We start from the raw sequence: 8,564 nt of genomic DNA, 5'->3' as shown, positions 1-8,564 counted from the left end.
CAACATCACGTGATCATATGTGCATAGCACTAACCTTATAGAGTGCTATAAAGGAAAGGGTTAGATACCCTAACCCTAACCCTAACCCTAAAAGGGTTTGTATATATTCTATTTTTTCAACTAAATCTAGTGTACAGTTAGTCATTTGTGGTGTGCTCTCTAGCTGTGCCCTCTCTCCTCATCTTCACTCTTCTCCTCTTCCCTCTTCATATTTTGTCATCCTTTCCCCTCAAGCTTCTCTCCCCCTTGATCACGGGCTGCTCTCCTCTGGCCCCAATCTACTATCTTTGCCCCTGAGCTGCTCTTCCCCTTGAGCTGCTCCTTCTCAAGCTACTCTTCTCCCTCTTGACTTCCCTTTCCCTCTCCCTCTTGGTTGTCTTCATCTTTTTTTGTTTCCCTCTCCCTATCCATCCAAAGTAGCCCCTATCGCTTCCAAAACCCACCTTCTCCCCTATTTGCCCAAAGAATCCCCTACCCTTTCCCTCATCCCTCCAATCATTGCCCTTTTTCTCTCCACAGAAGCCCCCGCCTTTTCCACACTATAGCAGGCCTAAAACTCCCTCTTTTTAACATAAACTCTCTCTCTTCCTTAGCCTCCAAAGTAGCCTAAAACCTCTAGTTCTACTTCTTTAAAATTCCTCCTTCTACTCCTCCAAAGCAGTCCCAAAACTCATCTATCCACTCCACTCCTCTTTCAACTCCACTCCCAAAACTCATCTGTCCACTCCACTTGCCTACTCCACTCCTCCTTCTACCCCTTTGCCTTCCTCCACCCCCCCTCTTCCCAAGGCTCCTATAACACCATATTAGAGAATTTGGGAAAATCCTGATAATTTGGGAACTTTTGAGGGGTTGTAATTATGTAACATTCAATGTTTTTCATTGATTTTTCCCATAGATTTGGGAGTCCATCCAAATCTTGCAAATGTGCATGGTTTGCATCAACATAAATAAAATGTCAAATGTTGAGGTTTCGACCAATGCATGGTATTTTTTGAGGGGTTACAATTACAATGCATTGAGTGCACTCCATTGACTTTCTCCCTGGATTTGGCCGTGTATATGAAATTCACAATTTGGAGTGTGCCTATTCTGCATTAGCCGAGAAAAAAACATCATATGTTTGAGTTTAATGAAGCATTTTTTGCCTCTTCTCAAAAATAGGTGGTGTTCAAAAACACCATTTTAGTTTAGTTGGAGAAAAAGTAAGAATGCAACACTAGTCCTTGATATTTTGTCGAGTGTGCAAAACTTGCAACCACAAAGCAATGGTCTGCAGAAAAAAAGATAAAGAAAAAAGATCAATGTCATACCTTCCAAATATTTGTCAGTATTCAAATAAATTATTGTTGTGCAAGGAAAAAAAGGTCATGCTTTTCAAGTACCTTCACTCCATTGTGGAGTCAGCATCAGAGTCAGAATCTGTTCTATGAGCCAAATTGGATAAAGCTCGCTTGCGTGCAATGGTTGGTATCTTCACCTTGATGGGGAGGTTGCTGCTCTTCGAGGAAACCTTCTTTGAGAGGTTACATTTTGGAACCCATGACCATACAATAGCATCAACAGATTCCCAACGTGGAGGATCACCTTTATTGCACATCCAAATCTTGTTCCAACAATTGGCATACACCTCCTCAATTTCTGCATATTGTGTCTTTTGCATATAGGTGCCCAATATTGTATGGAAACCTTCTTGAAATTTTTAGATTTATTATCCTTCTCTACATCAGTTTGAGCAATGCCTAGCCAAATTGGGTAAATTTTTTCTGCTGGTTGGACCAAAAGAAAGTGTCCTTTTTATACATCAACCATTGGATCAAATGATTGTTTTGGCTTTTTCCTTTGAGGTCCACAGTAATGATCATTCAACTCTTCAATTCCTTGAAACTCATCGTTTTCATTATCAAATACTTGCACACAATCAATATGTTGCGTCTTTGGCCAAAATCTCTCGTACATGCCCTCTACACTATTGTTTGGTTTATCAAGCTCATCAATCATGTTCTTCCAGTACTTCACTACTAGCTTGTAAAACTTTGTGAAAGATGCATCTGGACCTTGTAGGTGTGCCCATTTTTCCCAAAAGCGTACATACTCCTTGATACCAACTATCACATCTAAGTGATCCTTCACATACTTGAACATGGTTACATAAGGCGGCTCTCCACTTGGTAGCATTGGATGACCATCCGGATGTCTCTTCCACAACTCAATGCCACCTTCACTTGGTTGCCAATCTAATGATCGTGGATGCACTTTATATTGCATGATAGGAACTTCATTTCGCATAAAGAACCGAAATTGGAGAGGCTTTGAGTGTCCCACTAAAGAATCTTTCCCATCGCATAGGCATCCATCAACATAGCTCTTGAAATCAGGGACTTCCGTTACCAAAAATGGCATTGGAGAAGACTCCTCACATTGTCTAAAAGTATCCATGAGATGTGCAAATGTCAATGTTTGGCTAGTTCTTAACCTCTCTGAAAACCTGCTAAACATTGCATCAATATCCTCATGTGTATGCCCAACCATCAAGAATCCCAATTGAATTGACTTGAAAATCCCTCGAGCAACAAGTAATGATAGGTATGCAAACAAGTATCCAACTGCAACAATAGGTGTTCGGGTAGTTTCTTATAAGGATTTTCTTGATGGGAACTTCCAAGTCCAAGGTCTTTTAATGTTCCACCCTCACTGCTCCAAGATGAAGTTGTTGCTTGCCATTAGAAACATAGTGAGAATCCAATGCTTCTCTTAAGGTTAGTGCATTTAGCAGAGCATTGTCAGACCTTGGCATCCCATCATGTACTAAATCTCCAAGTGCATGGTTATCAAATCTTTCAAGATTTCTCAAACACAAAGCCAATGAACCAATCGTGAAGTTAGGATCCGACGGCCACAAGGATAAAGAAAAGTGACCATAACATCCTTGACCATGCCCATGTGTTATCATGCCAGTCAAAGCCACTGGGAGCTGAAAGGACTTGTCTGTGTCCTTTGAACGATTGCGTAATCTAGGGATGGCTGTCTTCTTTTGGTCCATCTTATCATGGATAATGCACAAGTATGTCTGAGGATACATTTCAGAAAATCTGCGCCAAGTGTAGTACACATTTCTACAACTTTTTTGTTGTAACATGTGTTTTCTTCTATCTTCCATCAACTTATTACGTTCATTTTGGCATTTTGTCGCTGCAAGCTGAGCCTTGATTGCACTACATAAACCACACTTAGAGAATTCACTTGTTTTTGACAAAGTTACATGCTTGAATTCAGAGTTCCATATGCGGTTGAATGTGGAAGTTGACATCTCTTTACAACCCAAACTATGCTTTAATTGCATGTTAACTTCATAGAGAATATCAACCTGCTTGTATACATCCGGTATCACCAACTGTGTTTCCCTTGATCCATCCTGAAGTGTTCTACTTTTGTGTGGCATACGCTCAGAATTGTTATCCACAAAATCTTGGATTATGGCTCTACCCAGTTCTGTGTGGTCCCAACCTCTCCGCACGATTCCTTTATTACCATGTATGCACCTTCGTATACCAATTTCAAATTGCTCCCTGTATCAATAAAATGTTGTTTTTGGAATACCATGCATTTCATACCATGCTCTACAACAAACTTGAATACCATTCAATGAAAAGACATATTTGAACTGCCCATTGTCATCTTTTCGACAAGCAACCCTAAGAGTGTCATATACATAATTGGTCCGAGCCTCCAAACTTTGGCCCCAATACTCTATGCGTAATTTGGATATCATTTGACGATCGGCAAATTGACAACAATTTTGTTTACAACAATCAATCATAGATACTTTTATGACTGCATCCCTTGTGAGTCTAGATGATGCTAATGGCATGCCATGTTTTTTAGCTTTTCTCTTTATCATGCAGTAATGCCTCTTTTTTGTGGATTTTTCCATTGGGTCCTCATCTTCCATGTGCTTTTTCCCAGAACCACTTGAAGAATTCATGGTGTCATTGATTCTTAATGAAGTTCCATCTAAAAAGGTTATTTGTGCAATGGGCCATTTTATTAAGTGGATGGTATCGATGCCTGATACATCACTATGATACTTTTCAATTCCCACACCTAGATTACCTTCACCAAGCATCTCAAAATTTATAGGTTCAAATGGGTAGACATACAAAACAACACCCTCTGCAACGCTCTTGGTTTTCTGCTCATCCCATATTAAGACTTTCTTGTCCTTCCATGATTCTCGAATGGAAAACTCATCATATTCACATAGAGGTTCAACGTCAATGGTATCTAATGTTATATCATTCATTGGTACAATAGCTCCATTGACATTGTCCACACAACTCATTGATCGTGCTTTCCAACGAACAACACTACCCAAAGCCTCATAGACTAAGAATGCATCCATTGTAGGAAATGGAAGAAGTGCACTTTCATCCATACAAATATCGATCGCCACTGATACATTGTTTTCTCCCAAGGGCACACCTTGGCACATGTCATCATGTGATGTAGAGAATATTGTCCCAATGGCAACAATCTTTCCACTGACAAGCAAGTTGACTTTAACCCCCACTTTCAATGTGGCACCTGCATAGTACATAGCATTTGTTATAGTTCAATATTGATATCTGATGGTGTGACTTAGGATGAAAATGCTTTACAAGATTTCATTGCAAGACCAAATCTTCCTAAACCTTGGTACTTTGAATTTTAGGCAGCAAAATTTGGCTACATGGCCAAATCTTCACAAACCATGGTGCTTTGAAATGGAGATAGCAAGATTTGTCCACACAAACAAATTTCCCGAGATGCTGGTGCTTTCAAGAAGCCATCAAGATTTATCCACACATCCAAATCTACTTAGACCTTGGTGCTTTGAAAGAAGCCCACAAGATTTGGCCACATGGTCAAATCTCCCAGACCCTGGTGCTTTGAAAGGAGCCAAAAAGATTTGGCCACATGGCCAAATCTCCTAAGACAGTAGTGCTTTGAAAGAAGCAATAAGATTTGGCCACGCAGCCAAATCTGCTCAGACCTTGGTGCTTTCAAAGAAGCTAGCAAGATTTGGATGCACGGCCAAATCCTTAGAGACCTTGGTGACTTCTTTCAAAGCACTGAGAAGATTTGTTTGTGGCATTCTTTCAAACTTGGGGAGATTTGGTCATGTGGCCAAATCTTGTAGGCTTCTTTCAAAGCACTAGGGTATGAAGAGTTTTGGCCGTGCAACCTCCTCTTGCATGCTTCTTTCAAATCACCAGGTTCTAGGAGATTTGGCCACAAAATCTTTCAAAGCATTAGGGTTTGGGAAGATTTTGCCCTGCTGCCAAATGTTGCCAGCTTCTTTGAAATCACTAGGAAGATTTGGCCACATGGCCAAATCTTCTTTCAAATCACTAGAAAGATTTGGCAGATTTTAAAATCTTCAAACGTTAAATTTAAAAATTGAAAATCCAGATTTTAAAATTTAAAATTTAAAGTTCAAAATTCAAAATTCAAAATTTAAAATAAAAAATTCAAATTTCAAGTTTCAAGTTTCAAATTTCGAAATTCAAATCTAGAGATCCTACTTTCAAAAAAATCATACATGCTTTTCATGATTCACGCTATTACAGTTTAAAATCATACTATTACTGTAAAAGCAAACTAGAAAATCTAAAACTATTAAAAAACCAAAACTTTAAAAGGCAAAGCTAAACAAACCTTTTAAACCAAGCATAAAAAGTAAACCTATGAGAAGGAATTGAATTCGTCTTCATGGGGGATCAAGTGCTAGGCTCACCTTGTTCTCTCCCTTCCTAGATCTCCAATGTGTACGTAGGGTGGTTTGAAAGCTTTAGGACAACGTCTTAGATGGGGTAGTTCTTGGAAAACACTCCTCCACCCTTGCTTAGCTAATTTCAAGCAAAAAAGTTCAAAACTATGTCAAAATGAGAGGTCCCGGGAGGCTCCCCATCCCAGTTTTGTCCTAACAATGTGTACTTAACTATGTAGGTTTTAAAATTCCATTACCAATTCAACTCTCCATAGATTCCACACACAATAGTTGGATTAGAAAGAGGTCTTTTTTTTTTTTTTTTTTTTTTTTTTGCTCTGCATGCTTTTGGGTGGATTGCTCCTTCCCCCCAAAACATGCTTTTTGGGGGGGGGGTTGCTTCTTCTTCCTCAACCCATCGCCTCCCCGTTGCTTCTTCTTCCTCAACCCGCTGCCTACCCTTCTTCCCCAACTGCGACCTCATCTTCGGCCACCTGCGACCCTTCTGCCTCTGCGCTCGACCTCCTCATCTTCGGCTTCTTCTTTCTCCACCTGTGACCTCATCTTCGGCCACCTGCGACCTCATCTTCGGCCCAGATCCTTCTGCCTCTCCGCTTCCCTTGCTTCTTCGCCGCTTTTTCTACTCCCCTTGATTCGAGGTCTCCACCGCCACTTTTGCTGCTCCCCTTGCTTCCTCGAATATCCACCGCCACTTTTGCGCCCCGGAGTGGACATTCACTCCGTATGCTTTTCACAAGTTGCTCTTCATACATTTAGGACTTATCTTTCCAGACTGAGCTGCAAATCGAAAGCGGACATTCGCTCCCCTCTGGTGCTCTCCTCTCCGTGCTTCTCCCCTTCGGCTCCTCTTCCGTTTGCCAGCAAGAAAGAAAACTCCTACAATTGCTAGAGCTACTCTCTCTACAGCTCCTACAATTGCTTGAAATCCAAATAGCACAAGCTCACGAACAACAATGGCTACTCAATCATCCAAGTAAGAAAAAGAAAGAAATCGAAAGTGTACCTAATTCTTGCATCTTCTCCATTTTTTCCATTTCGAAACACCACGATTTGAAAGAAAGAGTCTTGTAAAAGTAGGAATCTCGAAGTGTGATTTGAAAGTAGGGTCTTTATTATATGATTTGACTTTCAGATCTTGAAATTTGAAATTTGAATTTTGTATCTAAGATTCAAAATTTCAATTTTGAATTTTGAATTTTAAATTTTAAATTTTGAATCTCAGATTTTGAATTTTGAATTTTGAAATTTTTAGATTTGAAATTTGAATCTTAAGATTTGAATTTTGAATTTTAAATGGGGAGATTTGGCCATGCGGCCAAATCTTCTTGGCTTCTTTCAAAACATACAAGATTTGGCCATACGGCCAAATCTTTCTAGACCTTGGTGATTTGAAGAAGCTATAAAGATTTGGCATCACAACTAAATCTTCCTAAACCTTGCTGCTTTGAAAAGATTTGTCCACATAGCCAAATCTTCCTAGATACTCATGATTAGAAAGAAGATAGCAAGATTTGGCCGCATGGCCAAATCTCCCTAGACCAAGAAGCTAGCAAGATTTGGCCACATGGCCAAATCTCTTTAGACCTAGATGATTTAAAAGAAGCTAGAAAGATTTGGCATCACAACCAAATCTCCCCAAATCTTGTTGCTTTGAAAAGATTTGGCCACACGGCCAAATCTCCCTAGACCCTTATGATGAGAAAGAAGCTAGCCGCACAGTCAAATCTCCCTAAACCCTCGTGACTTATAAAAAGCTAGAAAGATTTCACATCGTAGCCAAGTCTCCCCAAACCTTAGTGCTTTGAAAACTTGGTGCTTTGAAAAGATTTGGCTGCACGGCCAAATCTCCCCAAACCTGGCGCTTTGAAAAGATTTGGCTGCATGGCCAAATCTTCCTAAACCTGTGCTTTGAAAAGAATTGGCCGCATGGCCAAATCTCCATAGACCCTTATGATTAGAAAGAAGCTAGCAAGATTTGACCACACACAAATCTCACCAAACCCTGGTGCTTTGAAAAGATTTGGCTGCACGGCCAAATCTCCATAGACCCTCGTGATTAGAAAGAAGCTAGCAAGATTTGGCCGCACGGCCAAATCTCCCTAAATCCAAGTGATTTAAAAGAAGCTAGAAAGATTTAACTGATTTGAAAGAAGCTATCAAGATTTGGTTGCACAGCCAAATCTCCCCAGACCCTAGTGCTTGGAAGAAGCCCACAAGATCTGGACACAAGGCCAAATCTCCCCAAACTTTGGTGCTTTGAAAGAAGCCCATATGATTTGGCCACACATCCAAACCTCCCCTTCCAGTGCTTTAAAAGAAGCCCATAAGATTTGGCTGCACGGCCAAATCTCCCTAGTGCGGCCAAATCTCCCTAGAATCTGGTGCTTTCCAAATCTACTACTATGTCTAGTGTCAATTCTAGATTCTATTTCAGATATGTTTATCGATAATGTGTTTTGTCTAACATTAAAGATTATAAAGATGATAGTTTATATATTGCTTGGGTTTTTTTACAGGAAAGACACAAATGTGAAGAAGGTTGAGAAAGTTATAAGTGGATTTGCAGAAAAAAGCATACCTTGGTACTTTGACATATATAGTATTGAGGGAGCACAGTTGACACGAGTTCACTTATTTGTTTTGTTACCTAATAAAAGTGCATACACTTGTGTTGGATCAGTACATCAAATCACTGAAGATGTGGTTGGAAAAGAGGGAGATATTGGATTGTTGATCATTATAAATCAAAATAAGAAGTTTCTCTTGGATCCCAATGATTATGAAGCATCTCGTA

Source organism: Dipteris shenzhenensis, chromosome 14 (genome assembly GCF_047967505.1).
Source record: "Dipteris shenzhenensis isolate YYH24624 ecotype China chromosome 14, Dip_SZ_1.0, whole genome shotgun sequence".
Classification (NCBI taxonomy): Eukaryota; Viridiplantae; Streptophyta; class Polypodiopsida; order Gleicheniales; family Dipteridaceae; genus Dipteris; species Dipteris shenzhenensis.
The sequence above is the reverse complement of the archived record's forward strand: the minus strand, read 5'-3'. Positions refer to the sequence as shown.